Raw genomic sequence first — 26,684 nt, 5'->3', positions numbered from 1 at the left:
ACTCAAATATTTCTCCGAAGCGAAAAACACACACTCACACTTTCAGACTAGAGCTAAAGTAATCCAAAGTGAACATCGATCCATGTGTATAGTCCTCTCATGTGCTTCATCGAGCATAATAACAGAGTACTGAGAAAGGTTATCATCGATCAAAATTTCCCTAAGAAGCATACCATAAGTCATGTACTTGATGAGTGATGACAGTATCTGGACCAGTACAATCTTCAAATCGAATAGCATATCCAACTTCCTCACCCAAACGACAACCAAACTCTTCAGCCGATTTTACCCTTTGTTTTGTATCTACCTTCTGCTAGATATTGAGTTACCCGAGTTGTTTCACTTGAACCAGTCTCACCAATTACAACTAGGACTTGATTTTCATGCACAGCCTGAATGAGTTCCTTCTTTAATTTATAGATTGGCAAGCTCTGCCTCTGTTCCTGAATCGACAGCTTCGACCTCTGTCCAAAGCTAAGGGATTGTTCATGTCCATAAGAATCCTTCTTCATATGCCAATGATAAACCAACACCTCTAAACTTATGTGCTAGATGCCTCTCACCCGTCTCCGGCCTAGTAATCGGGCAACTCAGCGCCATTCTCTTTCAGTTTGGAGTCGAATCCGACGACGGTGTCGCAGTGTCGGCCCAAGTCGGTGATGAACTCGGCGAGAACTTTGTCTCCAAATCCTAAATGCGTTTCGAGTTCAGAGCAGACCTTGGAGACGAGTGATAGGTATTCGAGTTTCTTAAACCCGTCGTCTTTAGCGGGAGCCATTGTTGAAAAAGATACAGAAATAGCTAGAGAGATACGATGAAGGAAAAAAGATAGAGATATGAGGATTTATATAATAAAAACTCAGTGAGCCTAGGCCTTTTAGCAATGGCTCATAAAATCAGGGGCATGCTATACGCAGCTGGGCCTAGGCCTTTTAGCATACCGAACGTATATGCAATAATAAAAGAATTTATTAGTACTTAATTTCACTGGATGAAGATTTTTTTTTAATAATCATAATTCATTCAATTAGCACTGATTTCATGCTAAGCAAAGTTGTGCAAGCCTTGGGCTTTTTTTTTTGGGGTCCAATCCCACTCTTTTTATTTCTTTGGACCACGAACAATTTCTTTGAAAACAAAAATTGATGTTGTAAACGTTTTTTTCAACCCTAGTGAGAAAACCTATCTAGAGGAGACGATTTAGAATGGGATTTCTACAATTGATGTCATGAATTACATTATTGGGTTTACAAAAATTGGTTATTGACTAAAAAGAGTACATAAGGACTCTCTCTCATTTATTTTGATCTAGAATGATTCTCCACTTTTCTCTTATCTATGTTTATTTCTTAGTTGTGGCAGAATCTAACACTCTAGTTTGGTTTGTTCCTGTATCTGTTGCAAAGTCCATTTAGTTGCCTAGTATGTGAGTGTTATGCCATTTGAGTGTATGTACATTCAACATCCGTTCATCTTAGGTTGACGGCTAAGCTTGGTGATTTGTGAGAAAGTGGTAATTTAGCAAAACTTTTAGGATATGGTGTGGTGCTTTAAAATTTTTATTACCAATAAAAACATGTCCTCTATTTTATTACCAAGTTTCAGACACTCCTAGTGGGTCTTGAACCCACTGCCTCACCATCCACATTACTAAAACTAGTATGTAATCAGTGCATGGTTATTAAACATATAGAACATTAGTTTAGTTAGGATATTTGGAGGTACTAAAATAATTTTTCTCATTACACTGCTATTAAATATATAATTTTAAAAATCACTATTAGATACTACACTATTCGTGAAATTCTACTAAATACAATACAAAATAAAAGAACAAGTTGGTCTAATAGTATATCCAAAATTGGATGAGAATAGGTGCAGATGGTTCAACTTAATCACAATTTCTTATGTCCAAGATCTTCGTATACAAAGTATCTGAATTGAAACAACAAAAAAAAAATATTCTCATTAGTTTAGAGAAAAAATTACAGCAAAAATATGAACAATCTAATTAATTTGTATGGAAAACTAACTAAAGCAAAAAAGGCTAAAAGAAAATTATCTGAGATTTAGACTTGGATTGTTTGTATTTATTACCAGCTCATCATAAGCTTCACATCAATGCAACCAATTGAAAAAACTTACTAAATAATAATAATATATCAAAATTAAATGACAAAAAATAAATAAATAAAAAACTAAAAAAGACTCAATAATAGCAATAATGAAATGGTTGTGAAGCAAAAAAGAAGAAGAAGAAGAAGAAAGTAATAATGAAATGGTCATTTATGCCTTGCACACGAAAATATTCAATAATGGTAATAATGAAATGGTCATCTTAGCTTTCTCATTGAGTATCATAAATGGGTCACTCGGCATTAAAATTAAGAAAGTTAAAATGGATACTTTAGACTACAGTTAGAAGCTCATTTGAATTTTGATTGTGTTTTGACTTTAATATATCATCGATTTTCTCATATATTGTGCTTTGATCTCAATTTTTAAGGGATGGTCACTAACTTGTGATGCATGGGAAAATTTTGTATAATAGTTTAATACATCATCGCACACATAAAAATGATTAGCCCTTAAAGAAATTAAAACATTGAAGACTCATTCTACCAAGTTATTGTAGAATTTTGGGGCCACAAGAAGAATCAAGAAAAGTAACCCCATGTCATCAGTATGGTAGTATGCCACATTACTGTTAACATTTCTAATAATGTTAATTTGGCACTTTCAAGCCCAAAAAAAAAAGTTTGGCACTCTTTTTTTTTCATGATATTCTGGAAGGTAGATTATACTTACAAATAACGCATTACAAAAAAATCAGATTCATCCTCGAGGTTTTATACATCATTAGTTATAAAGTAATAGTATTTTTTTTTTTTTTTTTGAAGATAAATGGTAGAATAAAGTAATAGTATTTTAGTTACTTAAATTGTTGAGAATGAAATCATGAAACACCTTACAAAAATGTCTTTGATATTGTTATAATCCTTTCTAATAACCAAATAAAGAAGACAGATATATATATATATATATATATATAACATGATGGTTTACATAAAATGATGGCTTTCCTAAAATTTAAAAAAAAAAAAAAATACTAGTCACTTGTGGCAAATAAAAATTATGGAGAGCCGAGTTAGTAGATGAATTAGCTATTTAGTGAGAAATCACGTTAACTGATTTTTATTCTACATTATTTTAGAAATGCTTAAAACATGTTCGGGGGCCTTTTTTCGGATGCCCACCCACATGTGGTCCGTTGGAGGGATGACCTTACTAGGCCCGGGTTCTTTTTAGGGAGTTGCTTCCAGAACTCAGCATTGGGCCACGTGGTCCAATGGCTACCGGCGTACTTTTAAGCCTACAAGACCATTAAAGCCAAATTCTAAGAATCACGATAATGGTTGAATAAATATATAATATGTGTTTGATATTATAGCTTTGATTAGTAGTTGTAATAGTAGTTGAAATATAGTATTTATTCAGAAGCAAAGTAATCATGTACTTAACGATGTAAATTTAAAGATATGGAAGCAAAGTCACTTATCTCTGATGGTTTGCAGCCCAGCTGTGTAGTATTAGCGAGCTGATGGGATTCCAGTAGAATACTAGCAGTAGAGGCTAGTTAAGTTTGCCCCTCTTATCATACATTGAAACGAGTTTAAGCCTTGGTTAATAGTCGTAATAGTAGTTGGAATAAAGTAACATGTATTTAAATGTGAAGTAATCATATACACAATGGTGTTTAATTAAAGATAAGGAAGCAAGGTCACTTATCTCTGATGGTTTGCAGCCCCAGTTGTACAGCTTCTGTGAGTTGATAATATCCTAGCAAAGTGACCTCAGTGGTAGAGAGTTAGTTTGCCATGATAACTTCAAGATTGAGGGGGAAAAATTGGTGCAACTGGAGAGAGAAAGAGTATGTCCAACTGTGTGTAGGGGCTAGTTAAACTTGTCCCTCTTATCATGCACTTAAATGAGTTTTCCCCTTGACAATGCTCTTTTAGTTGTTGTGAAGTTATGAATAGTGTTGCCTTCCATGAGAAGGGCTTTTACATGGAGTATTTGTGCCTTCTAAGAGAAGGGCTTTGATATGAGATCTTGGTGCCTTCTAGGAGAAGGACTTTAGTAATAGAAGTTCATGCCTTCCATGAGAAGGACTTTTAGCATGAGTGTTTGATATCTCTTGAGAAGTGTGGAGATGGTAAAAGATATAGATATTTTGTGGGATGTAGTATTTGTAATATGTATGATATATGGAAGTATGAGATATATGGAGGTTAAAGATAGTAAAAATATGAGATTATAACCGCTGGAGAAGTTGTAGAGATTGCTTTCCAAGAGGAAAGATTTTGTAAGAGAATAGTATGGAGATGTGTTTAGGTATTTGGAGATAGGAGCAGTAAGATAGGTGTGTTTTCTGAATATGGAGAGTGAGAGAATGAGTATAAGAGGAGTAATAGTGCTGTAGTGTGTTTAGCAAAGCTCCTGGGATTTTTTGCTAGGATTGTATGAAGGCTTATGAAGACATTTATGAGCTAAGGGCTGAAGAGTTTAGTTCCTAATCTGGAAATTAAAATACTCAGAAGCTTAGAACTTTATTGAGAGCTTAAGAAGATCCTTAGAGGGAGAGAGAATAGAGAAGTTTTTCAGAGAGTTCCCCTCCATTTGTGTCCCTTTTGAGGTGTTGATGAAGGGTTCCATTTAACTGAGTTTAAAGGGGTATTTTAGCAAATAATATCAGCCAAAATCTGTCCCAAATAGCAATAAATTTTCGGAGAATCCATTTTAAGATTTGGCCAAAAAAGGTATGTTTAGTTTTAAGGTATTCTTGCTGTTTCAGGTAAGAGCTACTGGGGAAAGAGCAATAGAAAATGAAGGTATTTTAGCAAGAGAAATGTAGTTTCAATAGTTGGTTTTGGTTTTAGCCAAATGTGAAAAAATCAGTAATGTTTAGGTTGCTAGGTCAACTGTCACAGCTGTTTTGAAAAAGGCTGTCCCAATTGTCAGGAAAAGCTGTGATAGCTATCATGAAAAAGCTGTCCCAGCTATCAGGAAAAATTGTGACAGCTATCATGAGACAACTATCATAAGACAGTTGTTTGCTTTGGGCAGAAGCCAATGAGGTCAGATGGGTGATTTCAGACTGCTGGGGAGGTCATTTCATGGATTTGGCTAAAAAATGGTAAGATCTCTTTCAAGGGTATCTTGCTATTTTGGGTATAACAGTTGGTTGCTGGGATTTCAGCACTAAGGGTGAGTTTGGTTCAACTTTTTGAAAAAGTGCATAATGAAAAAGTGGAGTTTCAAAAAGCTGAGTGTTTGGTAAAAACTGTTAAAAAGTGCATAATGAAAAAGCTGAGTGTTTGGCTAGCACTTATAAAAGTGGCTTTTTGAGGGGTAAATGACCAAAAAGGACAATGTATATATAAGGGAATTTATTTCATACTTTTTTTTTTTTAATGTGAGTTTGTTTCATACTTAAATCAATTACTTCATCATACTTAAATCAATTTTTCTCTTTCTAAAAAAATTATTTTTTTCTTACCAATATTAGCTAATAATAATCTACCACTTAAGATTTATTGTGAAAGTATTGTAAAAATATTGTGATAAAAATTGATACTAATTTTAATTTGAACGTACTATTAAAATTATTTTTTTCTCTTTCTAAAAAAATTATTTTTTCCGACAAGTGTTAGCTAATAATAACCTACTACTTAATATTTATTGTGAAAATATTGTGATAATATTTCCTTCTTTTTCATTTTTTTTCTCCTCCACTCACTTACCGCATTTTCTTCTTTTTTTTTTCTTTTTTTTTTTCCCTCTTTTTTTCCAGTCCACACACGTACCCACTGGCCACTCTTTTCCTTTATTTCCTTCTTTCCTTTCTTTTTCCATTTCACTTCTCCACGTTTCCAGAACGTCCTAGAGAGCTCTCCTTCTTCCTCTCTATTCTTTTCTTTTTCTTTTTTTTTTTTCTTTTTTTTTTTTTTTTCAATCCTTCTTTCCTCCTTTCTTTATTCCTTCCTTGCCATTTCTCCAAAACACCAGAACATCTTCTTCGTCTCTTTTTTTTTTTTTTTTTTTTTTTTTCTTTCTTCCTTTTTTAATCCTTCTTTCCTCCTTTCTTTATTCCTTCCCTGCCATTTCTCCAAACACCAAAACATTCTCCTTCTTCGTGGCTTAGAGGGAAGGGCTTGGAGATCGAAAATGGGGTCGGAGACAGAGTCATCCGGGTTTGATTGGGTGGTGTTCGCCGATTTGATCGAACCCAGAGCTCGGTGTTTTTGACGCTTCGACTTCGATTTTGTCCTGTAATTCTCTAGGCTATATTCTGATTTTTTTTTTTTTTTTTTTTTGCATTTTGAGGAATCCTAATTTGCAAGGGATTGATTTTTTTTTTCCTTAACTGATTTGGGAATTTGTTATAGATTTTTTTGTGTTTGGATTTGGGAATTTGTTATAGATTTTTTTGTGTTTGGATATGGAAATTTGTTGGGAGAGCAGAGAGATGAGACGAGAGCTGATGATTTATCAAGGGTAATTTGGTTATTTTTGGAAGAGCCCAACGGATCAATTTGAAACGCGCAGTTTTTCCAAAAAGTTGCGTTTATTACTTACCAAACACTATTTTTGGGCTGGCTTTTTTGAAAACGCGCGTTTTGGGTTTCAAACGCTGAACCAAACGGGCACTAAATGGCTGATGATATCACTTCCAGCCAAGTGTCAAGTGCTGAATGCACTGCTAGGGTTCAGTTGGAAATATTTCCTTTTCAGGTGTTTGTGTTTTTGGTCCAAGGTTCCATTACAATACATTTCTAGCTAGTAATAGAAGGATTGGTTGAAGGCTAAGGAGGCTTTAGAGATTTGGTCAAGGTCTCATTGTGTTGTGACATAGTCTTAGTGAGCAAGAAGAGTATTTAATGCTCTACTCTAGCAGAGACATATATGGTCTGATTGTGGCAGACAGTAGCTGGGTATTAGAGATATCATCAATGTTTTGTATATAGTTGGAGATTAAAGGTAGCCAATCAGATTAGACCATGTGTTTGAGTTGGATTTTAGCTTAAAGAAGTAATGAGATTTATGTAGAATAATATAATGAAGTTTCTAAATTTGTATAGCAACAGCTGGGGGTTGAATGAACAGTTATTTTCCCAGCATTTGGATGGTTGGAGATATTGAGTATTTGTCACATGATGAATGTTAAGTTTAGGAAAACAGCAATAGGGAATTTTTATCATCTAAAGTGCTATGTGATAAAATATGCTTACCATATGTTACCCGCTACACACGGACTCGTCAGAGTTTAGGAAGTTGGAAAAGACACGTCAAGCAACATGTCTTTTTTATCAACTTTAAGCCACTGAAGCTTTACTGAACATACCTCTTAGCCCTCCAAACCACGACTCACAAAGTTTCCCCAAAGAGACTTATGAGCTTAGGTCATAAGCCGAAGATGAGATGACGTACCTCGGGTTTTGTTGTTATTTTGTGTAAATATGGGCTCTTGTTGAAGAAGCCGCTTGCCATGAGTGTAAGAGAGGTAATATGGGTCGTCAGCTTTGATTCATTGCTTAAGCCCAATTCACATGTTGATGTTGATGATGTCGTGGGGTTATGATCCCAATTGATGAAGAGGAAATGTGGACCATGAATCCGCCTCTTGAAGTAAGGATCTCGTGGGCCATGTGAGCCCAATCCATGTAGTTGGATGAGATATGAGCTTATTTTGGGTTTTAAATAGATTTACCCAAAAAATCAATAATATGTTGATGTGGCATGGGTTGCCAATGAAGTAATGCCACGTGGGCCGAAAAAATGGTCCTCAACAAAACACAATGGGGAATATTCACTTAAAAATAAAGAGGAGATTTTCAAATTCCAAAACTTAGTTCCAACTACTAATAAGAGCCTTATGTCCAAAGATGAGGAACTTCAAAAAAATTATATTCAAGAAAATAAAATAACCTGCACATCAAAATAAAGGCAGTACCTAAGTTTGAAGAATGTCCTTAACCTCCATTAGCATAGGACTAGGGGACCATGATTGTACCACCACCCCTACCATTCTGCTTATTTCTCTTCCTCCTGACCATTCTACATGTATTAGGAATTCTCGAATAAGAAAAAATGATTACTCACTTTAACTTCTTTTCCCATTAAACTTGTTTACCCATCATTGGATGAAATATGAAACACATGAACATAAAATGACATGCCCTTAAATAAAATTGGGAATAATTTAAAAATCTGAGAATTCCATGCATTCAAATAAGAAACTTAGCTTTTCAAACTTGTTTATCATATCCATTTTTCCACTAAAGTTCTTAATTATATGAAAATACAATTTCTACAAAAAAAAAAAAAAAAAAAGAAAAGAAAAGAAAAGAAAAGAAAAGGTTTCTAGTTCGATTTATTCAGCTCATTGATTAATTGAAGTGGATTTGAGAAGCATTATAAGGAAGTATATGCAAAATTTAACTCTTAAGATCCAAAATTTAATATTAAATTTTAGACCCACCACGTGTCACTTCAATCACCCTCGCAACAAAATAAGAACAAAAAAAAAAAAAAAAAATAGTATCAATTGCAAGTTTTACCCCACTTACAATAGCATCTTGAAACAGCAGAGGCTGGTAGGCTGCTGCATGAAAATCTGTTATTGCTTTCTTCCATTGGGATTTATTGCTTGATAAGGGATGAAGCGGAGTGATTCAACAACTGTCCCAATAACATATTATTGGCTATGTTAAAACTAATGCAAGAAAAAATAAATAAAATATGAAGATTTATTGAAATGGATACAGTAAGCTAAAAAGGACATTTTGTATTTGAATTAACCAATTGAAAATTTTTGAATCAAGTCATCTATCCACATAATACAATGGATAGTTTGCTCTCATAAGGTTTGTGTCAAAGCCAGCAATAATAACTCATGTAATTCTCAATAGACCAACTGCTTATGCAAATTCTTAAAACACAAAAACTTGACTTAAAAGGGACTTAACAATTTTAAATTAGATGGAGTTCTAACATATTGAAAATTTAAGGTTTTCTTTGTCTCCCAAAGCATCAATCCAAACGTCACAACTCAAGTATAACAAACACAATAGCCAAAGGATCCTAGAAGTACTCGTTCAAAGCCCTAATGTCACAAAAATCTTATAGTCAAGTATTTTGATAGAAAAGTTGCAGGCAATTTCTAAGAGGTTAATCCAAAGGCCAATGCTATTTAATCTAAGGGCTTGATAAGATGTAATGAAACTACAGTGATCAACACTATTAATTTCAAAATTGTAACAGTTGTTAGTTTCAAAAGAGAAAAAAGAAAAAAAAGTTTGTAAACAAAATAATCCCAACAAATTTCCTGAATGATCACTCAGAAAACAATCCAACGGCATTTTCCAAATAGAACAGTTGACATAATGAATAAAAAATAAGGGAAGAAGAAGAAGCATGAAATGGACCAAGTTGGTGCAATCATCGACTCTGCCATAGGAAAACAAATGTCAAAAAGAAGAAAAACAAATAGAAATGGCTTTTATTTTTTAGGTAAATATAGTGATTGTTTTTCGCATTTTGGATCAATACAAAGCTAAATTTCTACAGGAAGAGAGAGGCCTTTTGCACTATGTAGGTGCACATATTATGTGAGGCTATGTGTGAATGCCATAGAGGAGAAATACATTTAAGAGGTGAAAGAGAAATGGTTCTGAAATTTACAAACACAAAATAATAATAAGTGAATTTATAACTGCAGAATATGCAAGAGCTTATTAGGATTTAATGGAGAGAAGAAGTGGGAAAGGCACCTAGATGCAAGAGAATCATGATAATTTTCTGCTCTACCAATACAACATTTATGACACATGGTTATACCTGGATGCAAGAGAATCATGATAATTTTCAAAGTACCAAGGTTAAGAAAATATTTATGACACATGGCTCAAAATTAGCCCACAATTGAAGAGAGACGAAATTTTAGAGGAATTTTCCCTAAGTCTAGTAGGGCGATTTCTCACACCAAAACAAATCAACTTACGGGCCGCAAAAAATGTGCTGCAATCCATGTGGAAGCTTGGTGACGATATGAAGATAATTGAAGTGGATGAGGGGTTGCTACAGTTCAAATTCTCGATGGAGAGCCAACTGATGTGGGTGTGGAACAACGGATCGTGGTGTTTTGACAATCATCTCTTGGCCTTGCGAAGATGGGAAAAAGGGATGTCTGTCAAGTCGGTAACATTCTTGAAGAAACCTTTTTGGATTCAAGTGTGGGGTTTGCCGTTTGATCTCATTAACGAAGAAGCAGGGAGTGACATTGGGAGGAGCATAGGCGAGTTGGTGGAAGTGGATTGTAAAGCTTTCAACTCCGATCAATCCTAGTTTTTGCGGATTTGAGTGGAGGTCCCACTTGATAAACCACTCCGACGGGGAGGATTGGTGATTAGCCCGGAAGGTGAGATGACACGAGTGGCATTCAGATATGAACGAGTGTTAAATAAAGGATCCTAGGATAAGAAGTTGACAAGCCGAATCCTCTTTTACACTATTTCATTCCACCACCTTTTTCCTTCTTTTAGTTAACCAAAGTAGAAGAGAAACCAAAATCTTTTAATATTAGGGTTAAAATGTAAGATTCACCATCTATATTTAATTAGAATTCATTTTAGTCATTTAACTTTATTTTTGTTTATTTCAGTCCTTTAAATTTCAATTTTATTCAATTAAGGTATTTCCATTAACTTTTGTTAAATGTTGCAATTAATTGTTTAAATTTTTAATTTTTTTCTTCAATTTTTTTATTTAAAAAAATCAAATTAATGATTGAAAAATATTTTCTAGATTTTTTTAAAGATATTTTAACAGAAATTGATAGAACTTGAAGTATAGAAGACTGAAATGAAAATAAATTAATAAATAAAATCAAAGGACTGAAACTAATAGAACTTAGAAAGTGAGCGTGGGGCTAAAAAACGACCACTATTCAAATGGTGACAAAGAAAAGGACTTAAACAATTTATTTATGAAAAGAAAAAGGTAAGAAATTCCACAATGGGAGATCTAAACAACAAATTGTAAGATAATAAGGAACAAAAAGACTTCTATTAATATAAGAACAACTTTCTCGTGGTACAAAGGATAGGATTGAAAGCTAAAACTCTTAGTCCTATTATGCTATTGCAACTTTCTATCTCTTGCTCTTCCTTAAATCTTTTCTCTCAATTTTACTGAATCCCTTTTCCTATTGCACCTCCCTTCCTTTTATAGAAAAATTCCCCTTCCTTTCTCGTAGCTGTCCTGTTTCTAGCTGGATTTGGGGGATACTTGTCTCATCACTTCTGCCATTCTTTCATCATGAAATAGGACTTTTGGAGTTGTCTTCACTGTTCAAGCCAGTCAATTATCATTTTATGTGGAAGAGATTAGGTTGAGAACATCTCATTAATGCGGAGGTGACTGATTCTTTGGTCCTTATCTCTTCATGGTGTTTCTCGAGGCGAGTTTGATGATAGTGGCATCTTAGACTAGAGGAGAACTGGTTATTCATGGTTCCTTGCCTTTCTGCTGTGTGAAAAGCCTTGCTTATTACCTTGGTAGGGAGCCTTGGTAATGGTAGGTACCGTAGACTTCCACGGGATTTGTTCTTGGGAGTTGTCTTTTATACCTTGGGCTTCTTCGCTCATATTCACATCTTTGGGCTGGACTCATCTTTTAAGATATGATATGTTGGGCCTTTGGTCCTCAGCCCGTGTTCAAGTTCATCCTCCCACAGTGAGTTTTGCATTTTAGCATAAAATTAATTTACAAAATGAATATTTTCCTTTAGATCGGTGAGTACATCTAATATATTGTTTACCAAAAAAAAGAGTACATCTAATATTAATTGTCGATAATAAAAAACAATGGAATTTATTAATTCAATTGAGTCAAATTAAATATAATAAAAAGAAATTTTAATTTATATAATTTTTTTTAGAGTAATGGTATAGACACAAACTGTCTTACGACATTTTTACAAACCGATGTTGTGGCAAACTTTTTACTTGTTTTTATCTAGACTCGGCATTAATATCACTGATGTTGTAAAATAGTTTGTATTTCTAGCATTACTTTTCTTTTCTTTTTTAATAATATAGTTTGAAAATAACATATAATATTAATTAATGTTTTTTTTTAGAAACATATTAATTAATACTTAATACCAATATCGATAATTAACATATAAAAAAAATAAAGGCAATAGCATAACCTCAAGAACTTTGCTTTTATTAGAAACATAAATTAATACTTTTTTTTGATAAAATTAATTAATACTTAATACCAATAGCAATAACATATACACACAAAAAAAATAAAATAAAAGCAATAGCATAACCTGAAGAACTTTGTAGCTTTATATATATATATATATATATATATATAGAGAGAGAGAGAGAGTGTGTGTTTTGTGAGTCTAGCTGTCTTACGGGTTGGTGCTTTTCCAGAATTTGTTGCTACGAATTAGTTTCTTTCTGACTCACTTATTTCACAGTTCACTCACTCAAATATTTTTCCGAAGCGAAAAACACACACTCACACTTTCAGCCTAGAGATGGATGATTACGTAATTAGCAGTCTACCTGACTCTCTTCTCTGCCACATCCTCTTCTTTTTCTCAACCCGATACAGTGTTCTCACAAGCATTTTATCGAGCAGGTGGAGGCCTCCACTTTGGAGACTAAACCATGAATTTCTATGTCCAAAAGCATCCAGAATCTGTCACTTTGTCACACTGTCATTCAAAGATGACCTCAATGCAATGCCCCATGCAGCCACGCTATTTCATATGGTAGTTTTTAAGACAAGCAAGCTAGACTTCTGTATATATCCACAGTTTTATAGTGAGACGTATCACCACAAGTGAATGTGTGAACTCCATTTTCTACGTATACCCAGCTACAACCAGCTAACTTCATGACCACAAGTGAATGGAAAATTTTCTTTCCTTGCTTCTACTAATCCAGAGTGTGACAACATGCTGGTTTTGTACTCATTCAGTACTTTCAATTTTGTATTATTGACCCATAAGTTTTAAGAATTGTTCAAGTTGATCATTCTGCCAAAATTCCATTAATTATAATTGACAGAAATGATCATTTGGAATTAGAAACTTTTGCTTTTGTGTGTTAGGCTAAAGCAACAGGACCTCCATGATAGATTATTTCAATTAGTTATGCACTTCAATCCATCTCTTTTTATTTCTTTGGACCATGAACATTTTCTTCAAAAACAATAAAGGACATCATGAACGTTTTCTTCAAACCTAGTGAGAGAACCTATCATGAGGAGATGATACAATTGATGTCATTAATTCCATTGCTAGAGGACACAAGATTCCACTTTTCTCAGCTGTTGGTCTTCCCCATTATGAAATATCTGCTCAGATATGTCGCTAGGCTGGTTTGGTCAAGTGATGGAGAGTCCTGAAAATCTTTTTGAGGTATATCTGCCATACAAATATGTGTTAGCTAAGATAACTGAATATTAAACTAGTTGGATGATTGAATGCAGGACAGCACCAAAAGGATCCCCCTATAATTTCTAATGAATAGGCATTTTTTCCTGATTTTTATGTTAGGCGTACATAGATGCATGCACAACATTATTTAGTGTTGGCAAGGTTCCTTCGGTGGACATCAAAGCATTGATTTGTAGAGGGCTGTATCACATTGTGTCTTTTGGTGTATTTGGCAAGAATAGAACTCAAGATGTTTTGAAGGGAAGGAACGGTCTATTCTGGAAATTAAATCTCTCCTTCTCCACACCTTGCTGGATAGGAGTTCGGTTTTTAATCTTTTTCCATGTTCTAATTTTTTAGAATTGCTTGATCATTGTAATTTAAGAGTTTGATGTACTGCTACCCATGTACACCCCTAGTGTACCTGGTTTTTTGGTTAATTCAATTCCATTATTTATCCAAAAAAAAAAAAAAAATCTGAATAGAACTTGCAGCTCCCTTTTACAATGTTTACTTCTCTTTGTGGGTTTAAGTAACTGAACTTTTAAAATTTTTTTCTCTTAGGTAAAATTGCCCAGATTTGTAGTATAAAGTAAATTTAAACTTTCTGAAAGAGTTGAAATGGCTCAAAGATAGGAGCCCAACTCCTTTAATTGAAGTGTTGTTATATGATATTGCTTACTATTGATCCAGTTGTTTCCTTTTCCTTTAGAATTCACTGAGTTAATTATTTCTTACATCACCACTTGTGTTACTATGTCTCTTATCTTCTAGTTGTTGACTTCTTCCCCCCTAACTTTTAAGTGATTATGCTGACCTACTTTATTAATTTACAGTATGCAGAAGAGGACAATATTGCCATTGTATTTGTAGCTATGGGTGTGAATATGGAGACTTCACAGTTTTCAAATGTGATTTTAAGGAAAATGGCTCTATGGAGAGTGTGACTCTTTTTCTGAACCTGGTATAATTATAAATCTGCATATGGACCATATTTTGATGTACTTGTTCCTTTATGAGTTAAGTTATACAGTGTTTGAATTGCATTTGTAAACTGTGTCGTCTGATGTGCTCTTTTACAGGAAAATGACCCTAAAATTGAACATATTATCACTTCTCGTATAGCTCTTACTACTACTGAACATTTGGCTTTTGAATGTGGGAAGCATGTTCTTGTCATTCTTACAAATATGAGTTCTTATGCTGATGCTCTTCATGAGGTAATGTAAAATCTTTACGTCTTAATTTGCACCGGGGCTGTGCCATATACTGTAATTTATGAAATAAACTAAGGTCAGTGTCAGGATGCATGAAGCCGCCTGTACATCCTTCAACATCTTTTTGTGATTCTAATACTTAGAAATATATAATATATTTACAAATTTTACATGGCTTCCAAGTATATTTGAAAGTCAAGACTTTGTTGTTTGTCTGGAGTATTTTGAGTTCTCTGTAAGAGCCTCAAAAGCTTTCTAAAACAATTTGCTTGACGCAAACAACTAATTGCTACTGTGCAGGTTTCTGCTGCCTGTCAAGAAGTGCCGGGAAGGCATTGTATCGTGGGTATATGTGTACTGATTTGGAAACAATTTATGAGCGTGCTGGAAGAATTGAAGGGCGGAAAGGCTCTATTACACAAATTCTGATTTTAGCATTGCCTAATGATGGTAATGGATTCTCAAATCATCTCACCTATTCGTTGATCTTGTTTTAATGACAAATCAATTCTTGAACATTGATTTACCAAAAAAAAAAAAAATCTTGAACTTTGATTTCTTTGTTTGCTCAGACATTATGCATCCAACCCCAGATCTTACTAGATATATCACAGAGGGACAGATATACGTTGACAGGCAGTTGAACAACTGACAGGTAAAGTTTTAAAGGAATGTCATTTAGCATATTAGTTCAATGGTGGGAAATAAATTTCAAGTGGATGTGCGTTTCTTATTATCACAGTAATTTAGCACCGTGTACATGATGTTAACATGTAAAACAATATTTTTAATAGGAACATTATGTGTGTGTGTGTCACATAATAAACTAAATGCAATAAACTGTATCTAAGGAAACAAACTAATAGTTTTATGCCATCATTAAGAATTTTACATTCTCTATTGTAGCATGGTTTTGATGAATTTTTTAGAGTGAATGGGTTTACAACAACTGGTTAATGACCGAAAAAACTGCATAAAACTAGCAGCTCCCGTTTACAATGAAGTTCATGTAGTGTAACAACAATAATACAATAAAATTCATGTAGTGTAACAATAATCTGAATAGAACTAGCAGCTCCCTTTTACAATAAAATCAAGCGCATAAAGTACAAAATTCCATTAAACCATGAACTGAAACAAAAGAACAAAACCTTACACTAAAACCTAGTCCTAAAGATCTTAAAAAGAATAGTTTAAGATCTGAAATTGCTTTTTCTGAACCCTCTAAGTGCCGGTTATTTCTCTCCCGCTGAATGCACCACATCAAATAACGAGGGACAACCAAGCAAATAGCACCATTCCGATTTACAGCAATACCCATAATCAAAATGAATGACATCGAGACATCTCAAGCATGGTGTTTACTTAGACGCCAAGAATTCAGCTCGTGATGTCTGTCATATAGTGGCTCAATCCTTTCTTGTCGTTTTCGCTTGCTCAACTTTGTAGAATCTGCCACCTTGAAAAATCTAGGCGCTAGTTCCACAAGCCATTTAGGATCCATAACCGTGACCTCTCACGCAGTGGCGGAGCCACGTTGGGGCCAAAGGGGGCCATGGCCCCCCCAAATTAAAAAAAAAAAAATCATTTATATAAATGAGATCCCGAAATCTATGAAACCAATCTCCCAATATAAGCTCCTGGCCCCCCAATCTTGCTATTAAAATTATTTTCCTTTTTAAATTTTCTTTTAAAATAATAATAATAATATATCCACAATATTTTTCATAATAAATCTAAGTGATGAGTTATTATTGTTTTTAAACCACCACTTATATTACTCTTTTACCCGCCACTTAAATCTAAAATGACAAATTTATTGTGAAAATATTGTGAACATAACACTTCAAAAACACAAATACAGTAATTATTATCAAGATATCTATACAATAAAAGCACGTATTTATTTTTACAATTATCTCATAAAATAAAGGAGACAAAAAGGGGTTTCAATTTTTGCTCTTCCTCATTCACAAAAAATTTACTTGGCTTACTTTGAAATTAAGGTCGAAGGAGGCTGTGTTCCGTGCGCTTGTCTCCATCGACTTTAGAAAACAATACCAGTTTTTTTCCATTTGGGCTGATAGGTGGGTCTTTAAAATCTTTTCCGTTTCTCTCCTTTCTGGCTCTCTCTCACTCTCTCTTATTAGCTTTTTGTTGTTTTATTCTACAAGTTTTTTAGTACTGATTGCCAAAGCCTTGGGCTTTTTACTCTCCAACTCTAAGAGGATGCCCTCCATGTGTGTGGTGAAAAATTAGACACTTCAAAAGGTACACAATAAACACTATTTTATCTACTCTCCATGTGGGTGATGTGACTCCTCTTCAATTTCTTATTTATTTATTTTTTTTTTAAGAAGATCCTTTATTGTTTTGTTTAATGGTATATATTTGTTTTGTTTAATTGTATATGTTCTATAATATAAAATATAAATCACCTAATATATCATATATGTATATAACCATACACAAATAATATTGATTTATATAGACTTATAAAGTACTTAAACTCCGACAAAGACTTTTGAGGAAAAAAATTTAATAATTTCATTTTCTAGTCGGCCCCCCCACACACAAAATCCTGGCTTCGCCACTGCTCTCACGTGTACTCCTTTGTAGTCATCACCAGCTCATGGTAGATGATCCAGTTAGGTTGCCTCTGGAAAAGAGTAGTGCTTGGATGTATATAGAATTGTTGGTTCTCTACTAGGGTCTTATAGCCCTCTTGTGGATCCTTTCTAGATGCATGGAAAAAGAAACCTGCAGTAATCGCCTTTCAGATCTTTGTAAAATTTTTCCCTGCAGTTATTACGTTCAATTTATATTTATCCATGATAGTGAGGAGCTGTTTTCTCACATCCTTTGCCCTTCTCAAGGATCTATACCGAACAAAGTTCTCAAAACACCAGTGCCCATAAAAGTTATTACTTTTCCAAGCCTCATAAACCACAAGTAATGTTAGATGGTCTCCCTCTGGCTGGAAAAACTTGGCCTTCTTCTGATCAGCTTGCGCTTGTTTCTCTCTAGGCCTTTAGAAGATATCCCTGTTTGAATCATTGCAATGATGGTCAAAATCTTATCACTGCATCCAAGGTCCACACTGGCAAGCAGCATCTTAGATAATGGTGGTTCAAGAGGAAATTCTGCCATTTTCTGGCCCAATTTGGTCAGAAGCCCTTCCTAATCAAGAGCTCCTAGATTGTACAACTGTTCCATGGCAGAAATGAGAGCTTGGGGTGAAGGTGGATCCATGAAATCAAAAGACAGAAGATTATTTATCCCCATAGCTTTCATGGTAAGCGTAGTTAACCCAAGATTTATCCTGTGTATTTCAGGAATTGAAGTAGGGTACATCTCATTGCGGTATGCACTCAGTGTAGAGGCGATAACATTTCCTAGGTCCCGTACCCCCAGCAGGCCTAGCTCGCTGCTTGGCTGAAACTTGTGAAATAGGAGTTATGACAAGTGAATCAAGCCCTTGCTTCGGGTTATACACATTCTGCTTTGCAAACCCATGAACAATAACATAAGATATTCCATCAATTGTCAAAGATGCCTCGGTGATATTGGTAGCAACTACCACTTTCCTCTCCCCCGGAGATGCAGGTTCAAATATCCTTGACTGCATTTCACTTGGAAGTGCACTATAAACTGGTAGAATAATCAATCCAGGAACATTTTTACCTAGCCCTTTCATCCTTTCATGAAGAAATTGGCATGCAAAATCAATCTCCTCCTGACCAGTCAAGAAGAGAAGGATGTCTCCTTCTGGTTCTGTTTGGAGTAGAGTATCTCTACAGGAAAAGTTCTACCAGGAATTATAAATATATTACAGTTAAAGAAGTACCCTAAAAACTTCTCTGCATCCAGTGTTGCAGACGTGCCAATCAAGCAAAGGTCGGGTCTTCGTTTCACTAGTTGCTTGTGTAATCCAAAGAGAACATCCGTATGTATAGTCCTCTCATGTGCTTCATCGAGCATAATAACAGAGTACTGAGAAAGGTTACCATCTATCAAAATTTCCCTAAGAAGCATACCATCGGTCATGTACTTGATGACAGTATCTGGACCAATACAATCTTCAAATCGAATAGCATATCCAACTTCCTCACTGTTAAAACTAATGCCCTTTGTTCAATGCTTGAGGATGCACGTGGCTTGTAGGAATTGGTCTGTCTTGTAAATGCTATAATACCTCTGTATAGTTTAGAATTGTTAGAAACTAATTTTGCTGAAAATTAGGGAATTGGTTATCTGAGACACGTGTATATATATATATAGAATAACCTTAATTTATTGGGATCAGTTTTTGTATCACCTTCATTTTTCTGAATCAATAAAGTTCTGTTCTTCTATTTTAGAAAGAAAGTTTCAGATTTTATACTCACCCAAATGACAACCAAACTCTTCAGCCGATTTTACCCTTTGTTTTGTATCTAGCTTCTGCTAGATATTGAGTTACCCGAGTTGTTTTACTTGAACCAGTCTCACCAATTACAACTAGGACTTGATTTTCATGCACAGCCTGAATGAGTTCCTTCTTTAATTTATAGATTGGCAAGCTCTGCCTCTGTTCCTGAATCGACAGCTTCGACCTCTGTCCAAAGCTAAGGGATTGTTCATGTCCATAAGCATCCTTCTTCATATGCCGATGATAAACCAAAACCTCTAAACTTATGTGCTAGATGCCTCTCACCCGTCTCTGGCCTAGTAATCGGGCAACTCAGCGCCATTCTCTTTCAGTTTGGAGTCGAATCCGACGAGGGTGTCGCAGTGTCGGCCCAAGTCGGTGATGAACTCGGCGAGAACTTTGTCTCCAAATCCTAAATGCGTTTCGAGTTCAGAGCAGACCTTGGAGACGAGTGATAGGTATTCGAGTTTCTTAAACCCGTCGTAGATACACACTGAAAACCATTCATGCTGTGCAATCAGTAATTGAGGCATTCCATAATTTATATATTTAAGTTAAGGAACATGGTGGTGTTGTTGTTTAAGGAACGTGGATCTCTAATTTTAAGTGGTAATAAATGTTGTAATGGCTACTACTAGAAGACCAGTTTGAGTTGATGTAGCTCGCTTGGTTTTAGTCGAAATCTATGATTATGAAAATTTTATGCATTTTGTTTCTGCGTCGGAATTCAATAAGAACTAAAATCTCATATTGATTCATTGGTGAAAACTAACAAGTTGGTGGAGAAACACGTTTTGTTCGTCAATAAAATGCAATGAATAAAGGAGAAAGTGAAACCAAACATATGGTTGAGGCTGCAGTAGTCCCACATGGTTTGTGTATTCATACTGAGCTCTATTAGATAAATATATAAATAGAGCAAAACGGTTTGGCTAAATCTCTTTGCGCTTGGGGCAATGACGCAGCTAGTGAGGTTCTAACCGAGGCGCGTCTATTGCTGGTTGAAAACTATTTCCAAACCCCCTCTTAGGCCTGGGTTCAGCCCTGGCCTTTGAGAATTTCTGGAAGGGCTCCCATTTTTGGGTAAAGCCCTACAATTAGTAGTCCAAAATATTTTATTAGACACTGTATATATGTTCAAAAACTTCATCTTTTTTTAATTTCTAAGGGTTTTAAACAGTTCTGATTAGAGTGATTGAACAAAACTAGAGATATTTGGATGATAGTGATTGCATAAAAGTTGAGAATGTGATCACCTCACTTAATCTCTAGAAAATATTGTAATTTATAACTCAACTCAACTCTAAAAAATAGTGAAAATCCAATTATATAACTCAACTAGAAAATCCAGCTAGAAAAAAATTGTGTAAATAACAATAATAATTAAACTCAAGGAATTGAGTTTTTTAAATTGAAATGGTGTGGTTTTTAATTCAGCCTTCTTTATTTATTAAAAAAAATTATCCTTGAAATAAGCACTACAAATTACATCAATTTTGACAGAAAAGAAAATATCAATGTTGACAGAGGTTAAAGAGAGGAAATTCTCAGTTAGATGCATGTAATGGGCGATAAACGAACGAAATGTATTCTTACATTATAGAAAGGTTACATACTGATATTCTAAAACTGGAAAAAAGAAACAGCTGCACCATCTAATTTTCCAATACAGAGTTGGAGAAAAAGTATGATAGACAACATGAAGAGCAATCAATAAAGTTACTTGTTCCATCATTGTAATTTCCTTGCACCCTTCGAAGTGTTTTCTAACCCAATGAAAACCGGAGAGCATCGATGATGCTGGATGACTGCTGTAAGAACATAGCCACATAGGTGTTTGCAGCTAAGAAAAAAATGCTTGCCATCCACAGTTGAAGGAAGACATTCTTTCCCTGAATTCGAGCATATAACCCCACATCAACCAATGAAGTTGAGCACCCATCCACACTAATATGCAGGAAAGACCTTTCCATCTTAACTTCATTTGGCTCCATGGAAGTATTAGAGGCAAAAGACAGAAAAACCACACAAAATATTGTGCAGTAATTACCTGTCAAAATTGGGCAGGAGGATTAGATTCTCTCATAATTTTAATACCTCTTATTGACCATATATCCCAAGTTGTACGTAAACATTAGAAGCAGGGTTGTCTAAGATATTATTCAAAAAGTTATCAAGATGACAATGAAAATGCAAAGAAAAGGAAATAAAATGATTAGGCATACAAACCTTGTTGAATGCCACAAATACAACCGTCTGCAAAAACCAGCAAAACGGGAGGTCTTGTGCAAAACTCAGAACAAGAATGAACTGCACTACAAATTGAGGCAAAAACGAAATGAGCTTCTCCACCACCAAGAAAATGCTTATTATACTAGTTCCTAACAATCCGAGGTACTTAAATCAAATACCCAAAATTGCAAAATTCCATGTACTTTATCAAATTAAATAACTAACCAAAATTAATTTCACAAGAGGTGACCACTAAGAAATCCTTCAACAGAGCATTGAAAGCACTGTAATACAGAATGCAACTGCTCAGTAACGATAGAGTAATCACGCGAATGACCACACCAACTTTGGATAAAATCTCATTTTTCATTCGCTAATGGAACATGCAAATTAGATTTTACAGTAAGTCGGTGCGGTCATACATGATGATATAATTCTGTCATTGCATGGCACGCTTACAAAACACCAAAAAAAAAAAAAACTACAAAAGAGCATTGATAAGAAGAAAAGAAGGTTCTTATCGGCTCATTTGAGTTTCAGCATGAAATTTTTTTTCAGATTGAGGCAAATAACCAGGGAATATAAATTTATAACATGGGTTGAATGTGTTAGGGTCATATTTTTTATGTATTAGCTTATTCTTTGACAGAATGTACTTTACTTGTAATTGGATAGATCTAAGTTGGGTTTAATATATCAACATGTATGTGAAGTTTACTTTACAAGTGGTATTATCAAAGACATGAAAATTGAACTAAGAAACAAGTAAAGAAAAGCTGATTCAGTGAAACTTGACACTAGTCTCAACACTAGTATCTATCGAGACTTAATGAAGGATTCTTAACACAAGCTTGATACCTCTCGATCTATTGAGCTCTATGATTTCAGAATTCTCAAATTTGAATATCGGCCCATGAAGACTTGGATTGCTAGGTTTTCATTCACTAAACCTCTAGACCATATAAAAAGCTTTATTTTAAAGTAATCAAATACTCAGAAACTTAATTAGAGAACTCATACACTCTGTGAGAAGCTACTTAGTTTTTTTGCGCCTTAGGGTTTTGTTACCAAGTGCTTCCAAATCTTCAATGTGCTTTGGAGTGAAGAACTTTGCATCCGACAATAATCAATCAGTTGTTGGAAGTTAGTCACGTACTAGGATCCGTGTGAAGGAAGAAGTCTTCTACAAGATTAAGTCTAATTAGGGATTGGAGTAAAGGTTCAACAGTTTGTTGGTATTTTGGGATAGGCCAGGGTAGTGGTAAGATTCATTATAAATGTAACCGCTTGTTCTTGATTAGTGGATTCTTGAGAGTGGTGACTTAAAATTCACTCAGTGAGGTTTTTGTCTTGCGAGAGGTTTTCTTCATTCGTCAACAAATCAACGTGTCAATTTTAATTTCCATTGCACTTAGTTTGGTGATTTGTTGGTGTTTCCACAATATGCATGTAATTTAACCTAATTAATCAAATTGAGTAATTGAATTAATTAAACGGGGTCAATCTATAACCCGAAAGAATGAAGTAAATGGTTAGCAATTAGGCGTGGTAAGAATAAGTTCCTTTTTTGTTTTTTGTAACATCACTTTGTATTTGTCACTCCCTTTCCCTCTATTTTTTGTAGAAGAAATTGGAGAGGAGGGGTGTGGTAATTGCGTTCGGGGCTTTATAATTAGAAAAGATTGGGAGGATAGAAAAGTGAAAAGATATATTAGATTTAGTTTTCCACCATACATGTTTGGTTGGAAGAATGGAAAAATAAAAGAATAGAAAACCAATATATATTTTCTTTATTTGGTTGTGAAGAAAAATAAGAGAGAATATAATAGCAAAGGATATGCACGATAAGTCTATAAAATTTCCTTACTAGTTATACTTACAAATATAAAATAAAAATTCCCTTACTAGTTATTGCCAATGCAAATTTTACCTTTGAAATTAGGCTTTAATAAGCCAATAGGCAACATAAAATACCAAAGAACTATAGTAGAATTTTAGAGAAAAATACCCTGGCACCCTTTGAACTTTAGGCTAGTGGCTATTACATACCTAAACTTTTATTTTAGCCGGTTTACTCCCTAAACTTTACATATGTGCCAAATTAGAACATTTTTTATTTTGCTGTCAATATGTAAATTAACAGACTACTCATGTGAGACACACGTGTAACATAAAAATTACCAAAACTGATGGAGAGAAGAGATAGAAACTAGGTTCAGTTTAGAGAGGGGGAGTAAATTCTACAAATGCATGCAGGTGCCCCGAGCATATGAGGCTAAGTTCTCTGATAGCATATAGGATTTATGGATTATGGATGTGCAATGAGAAGATGACATTTGCATGTCTTTGAATTTTTCTTGGGGGTTGGGAGAGAGAGAGAGAGAGAGAGAAAGAGTCTTTTGCATGATACTGTCCTTAGGTCTGGCATATGATTTGCGAATCAATAAAGATTGTAAAAAGAGGTTAGATTTATCAAGTTATTATTGCCATTTGCTATCAAAATACAAGGAGTTAATATTTGTAGGTCAATTATTGCCTTTTTATGTTATGATCCTAGTGTTCCATATTGATTAAGTGTAAGTTTAATCATGTGTTTATAAGCTGTTGAGTACCATCTCCTTGCAAACCAGTTTTCAAGGGTGAGTTCTACCCATGGGTTTTTAACATTTTGTTGGTAGTCTAAATGGTATGTTATGCTAAACAGGTTCTCATGTTTGTAGCTTATGGGCTTGGAGCCTGGCCTGAAGCCTAGCCTGAAATATTTTCCAGTACTATGTGCCTTGCTTGCATTTCTTAGACCAAAAACTTGGTTACCATCCGCACATAAAAAATAAAATAAAGGAGCTCCATAGAGGGGGAACATTAAAAACAACAAAATCTAAGGAATAAAATTACTCCCCAATCCAAGTACCAAATGGTAAAACAAAAGACGCTGAGCAATCAATTTATAGGGTGAATAATTGTTGAGGGTGTCGTTGGATTGGGGGCAAAACTCAAAGTTGATGGGTATGCTCTCTACATGTGATAATAGTTTGGATTTTTCATGAAAAAGAGTAATAATTTATGTCTCTTTATTATAAGTTAGCTGTGGCAAAATTGTAAGCATGAACCTCCATAGCAAAAGGCTCTGTTAGAGTAAGTTTACTTCATCGCAGTATGGCAGAACAAGTAGTGTAAACTTATTATGAAGTTTGTGACCCAGCTTATGACACCCGCAATATCATTTAGTTGCTAGATTTGGCATGGACACTCCTTCACATTTTCCCACATGAGCTTTATTAGGAAAACAGAGAAAAGAGGATTTCGAGCTTGGAGAAATTTCTGTATATTCATCTATCTGATCTGTACAGAGACTAACTATATATATATACACCTGGTAAAGGAAAAACAGGGGAAACGGATCAACTAACTAATCTAACAGATTTCCCTTAAAATCGGATTAATAAAAACTAACTTCCACACACGTGCTATTCACGTGCTTACTAAAACCAAACACCAGTGATACAAAAACTACATGCAGTATAAAATGAAAACTAACACAGCCTATGAAGTTGTTGTTTAAGCAGCAGACTTGGGAGTCTTCTTCTTCACTTGATCCTTGCTTCTGTCATGATCCTTTCTATCTTTCTTTGTAGAATCTTGACACCCCCCCTCAAGTGGAAGAGGGGCAAAAATGTTGACCATATTCAACTTGGACACAAGAAAAGAAAATTGATGAGCATTTAAAGCCTTTGTCAACAAATCTGCAATTTGGGAATTAGTTTTAACATGTAACATTTTGATATACCCTTCCAAAACCTTATCCCTCACTAGATGACAATCTATTTCAATATGCTTCGTCCTTTCATGGAAAACCGGGTTTGCAGCTATGTGAAGGGCTGCTTGACTGTCACAAAACAGAAGGGCTGCTTGAGGATGGTTGACTTGAAGATCACTAAGCAAATACATAAGCCAAACTACCTCACAAACAGCTACTGCCATGGCTCGATATTCTGATTCTGCTGAGGATCTTGAGACTGTTTGTTGCTTTTTAGACTTCCAGGAGACTAGAGACTCACCAAGGAAGACACAAAACCCTGTCACAGACCTTCTAGTGTCAGGACAAGAAGCCCAGTCCGCATCTGTGAAGGCTTTCAAGTGTAGGTCTGATTTACTTGAAAAGAATAGGCCTTGACCTGGTGTTGCCTTGAGGTATTGCAAGACTTTATTGGTTATTGCAAGACTTTATTGGTTGCATGTAAGTGTGGTTCTCTAGGATATGCCATGAATTGACTCAAACGATTCACAGCAAAGGTTATATCTGGTCTGGTTATGGTTAAATATAGAAGCCTTCCTATAAGCCTCCTATAGGAACTAGGATCTTGCAAAGCTTTACCTTCATACTTACTAAGCTTGGCATTAGGATCCATTGGAATCTTGGCTGGTTTACACCCCATCATGCCAGCTTCTTTTAATAGGTCTAGGATGTATTTTCTTTGACACAAGCTAATGCCACTTGCAGCCCTTGCCACTTCAAGACCCAAAAAGAACTTCAAGTCACCCAAGTCCTTCAATTTAAACTGTTGATCAAGAAGAACCTTTAATTCATCCACTGCCTGCTTGTTGTCACTAGCAAGTAAAATATCATCAACATATACTAAAAGAGCAATGAATGAGGTAGAAGTCTTCTTAGTGAACAAGGAGTAGTCTACTCTAGATTGAGTAAAACCCAGCATGAGTAAAGCAGTGGAAAACTTAGCAAACCACTGTCTGGAAGCTTGTTTCAGACCATACAAGGATTTGACAAGTTTGCATACAAGCCCCCCCTTGCTGTGGAAGCCTGATGGAAGGTCCATATATACCTCTTCCTTCAAATCACCATGAAGGAAGGCATTATTTACATCAAGTTGACATAAAAACCAGCCTTGCACAACAGCTATGGCAAGGAGACTTTTGACAGTAACCAACTTTGCAACAGGAGAAAAAGTCTCCAAATAATCAAGGCCTTCCTTTTGAGTGAAGCCTTTGGCAACCAGCCTAGCCTTATATCTCTCCACACTCCTATCAGACTTATATTTCACCTTATATACCCATTTACACCCAATAGTTTTCTTATGAGAAGGCAAGGGAGTGAGAACCCAAGTATGGTTAGCTTCAAGGGCAGAAATTTCAGCAGCCATAGCTTCTCTCCACTTGGGATCAGTGACTGCCTGGTGATAAAACTTAGGTTCCTCAATGGAGGAGATTATATTGCAGAAGTGTAAATGTTTAGAGGACAACTTGTGGGAAGACAAGTAGGAAGACAAAGGATGGGCAGTACTAA

At 35.0% G+C, this 26,684-nt stretch overlaps 1 non-coding gene and 2 pseudogenes across 1 annotated transcript; 2 read left to right on the top strand and 1 right to left on the bottom strand.

Moving 5' to 3' along the window:
- Positions 1 to 12,476: 12,476 nt before the first annotated feature.
- Positions 12,477 to 15,603, top strand: LOC126707492 (V-type proton ATPase subunit B 2-like; annotated as a pseudogene).
- Positions 15,604 to 16,015: 412 nt separating this feature from the next.
- On the bottom strand, positions 16,016 to 19,384 carry LOC126705210 (probable pre-mRNA-splicing factor ATP-dependent RNA helicase DEAH5; annotated as a pseudogene).
- Positions 19,385 to 20,088: 704 nt separating this feature from the next.
- LOC126707845 (U4 spliceosomal RNA) lies at positions 20,089 to 20,241 on the top strand. The gene has a single exon (XR_007649143.1). It is a non-coding gene; the product is annotated as a U4 spliceosomal RNA (small nuclear RNA).
- Positions 20,242 to 26,684: the final 6,443 nt, after the last annotated feature.

This window comes from Quercus robur, chromosome 11, assembly GCF_932294415.1.
Source record: "Quercus robur chromosome 11, dhQueRobu3.1, whole genome shotgun sequence".
In the NCBI taxonomy this organism is placed as follows: Eukaryota; Viridiplantae; Streptophyta; class Magnoliopsida; order Fagales; family Fagaceae; genus Quercus; species Quercus robur.
The sequence above is the reverse complement of the archived record's forward strand: the minus strand, read 5'-3'. Positions and strand labels throughout refer to the sequence as shown.